The sequence below is a fragment of the Arachis ipaensis genome, chromosome B01, assembly GCF_000816755.2.
Source record: "Arachis ipaensis cultivar K30076 chromosome B01, Araip1.1, whole genome shotgun sequence".
Taxonomy (NCBI): Eukaryota; Viridiplantae; Streptophyta; class Magnoliopsida; order Fabales; family Fabaceae; genus Arachis; species Arachis ipaensis.
In genome coordinates, this window is record NC_029785.2 from 108,447,494 (window position 1) to 108,449,579 (window position 2,086).

Below are 2,086 nucleotides of genomic sequence, written 5' to 3' on the forward strand. Positions count from 1 at the left end.
TTATCTATAAATTAAAGTTAAAAAGTTCACAAACAAGTTCAATTACAAAAATTGAACAAAATTAAATCAGAAATTAAAAGAGCAATTATTTACTTAACATTTACAATGAACCAAGAATAAATGATTTACTTCACATTTAAAAACATAGATTTAAGCATCCAATCTAGGAATATGTTGTCAAAATCAATTATACCATGTGAACTACAAATCTACAATAAAAGAAGTATAACTCGTATATACCAAAAATAATTATATCACATCATCCAGGTCATATTACGTTCCTATCACTAAGCAATCTATTAGAAAAATTATCATAACTAGCAATCGAAGATTATACATAAAAAAAACTTGAAATATTTCTAGCAATTTGTCAAAAAACATCAACAAGACATTACATTATACAATCTAATGATACACAAAAACATGTTCAATGTCTATTGCACCAAACACTCAAAATTGTTTCATACATGACTATTACTTCATGATAGTGTGCAAATTATTGCTAATTAGGAATCAAAATTTTAATTATAAGTGCATATGACTTAAATTAGTGACTTACACCAAAGATACCTTCACATTTCATAATAAACAAGCATTATTCAATCGAACATCAAAACAGCAATTATCTATAACAGATCTTTCTGTCCTTGAAAATTACATATGCTAAATAAACAAACTAATAAAAAAGTCAATTTTCACAACAAAAGAATGGCAAAACCTATAGCAACGGTCACAATAACTTCCATTACTTTCTAAAAAGATGAAATAGGTATATTATAATCTCAAAACCTAGATAATTTTGAGTACCAACTTAATTCTCACGGAATAGTACTCAAAAACCAGCGAAATCCTAGAGAAATAATATTATACCAAACTTAAATTACTCACTTGAAACAAAACTATAAATCCAATAACCTAAAACCTAGACAATTGTGCAATTCAATATCACATGAGAGCAAAAAAGGTAAGCCAAATTTCACAAAATAACAAACAAAACAAAACAAAAATTACAAAAAATCCTAACCTTATTATGCATCAAAATGGCGCAACCAGGCTCCAACCGATCCTTACGCACCTTTCGCATGGCACCTATTCCAACACCACTAACAAGACCAATCTAAATAAAAATTAATAAATAACTAATTAAAATTTGGAGTTAAAAATGAAATCATATTTACAGGTAGACAACAAATCATAAATTTTTAATGTAAACAAGTTAACACAATCAAAACACTACTATCAACATTCTTATTAAAAATATTAAAGTTTTCACAGAAAATATAAATATAACAAAATCAGAAGATCAAAACAATTAAATAATCATGAGTGAATAGTTCAACCAAGGTCATCATATCCAAGTAAACTAATATTAATTTTACAGGGATAAAAATGGGGGGGGGATAAAAAAGTGTAGGGTTAGGGTTTAACAAATGTCAACAATGTCAAAAAAAATAAAAGAAGGAAGAGAAGACATACCTGAATGAAAGAGGAAGGATAGCATCACAGCTGACAGAGACAAGCGGCGGTGGTGGCAAACGACAGAGGCAGTAACTCGTAGGGGAGAAACAAGCTCCTCAGACACAATTTCTATGTGAACGCTCCTTGATGGCGACGATAGCTGGAGTCATAGGAAGTGGTGGACGACGGCGAAACGACAGCGAATGGGGGCGATGGGGGCTAACGGCAAGAGAGAAAGAGAAAGGGGGAGAGAAGTGAGGTTGATGATACTGTAGAAATAGATGGGAAGGGTTCGCAAATTCAAATTTAGCATCAATTTTACCGGTGATTTTACCATCGGAAAAATCTATTGATAATGCACAGCCTGTGACTAAAACGGTGTGTTTCATTTAATTACCTTACTGTCGGATTTTTTCGCTCCTAAATCCGATGGAAATGATCGCACCATTTTTCCTTTTTTTTTCTCCAATTATTATCGGCGAATTTATTGTCGGAAAACCAAATCTGACAATAACTTTTTTTACCCGACGAATTTGTAGCCAAATCCACCGGTAAATCTGACAGTAAATCCGCCGCTAACCTTTGACGCTAAATCCGACGGCATTCAGTATTTTTTTTTGTAGTGGTT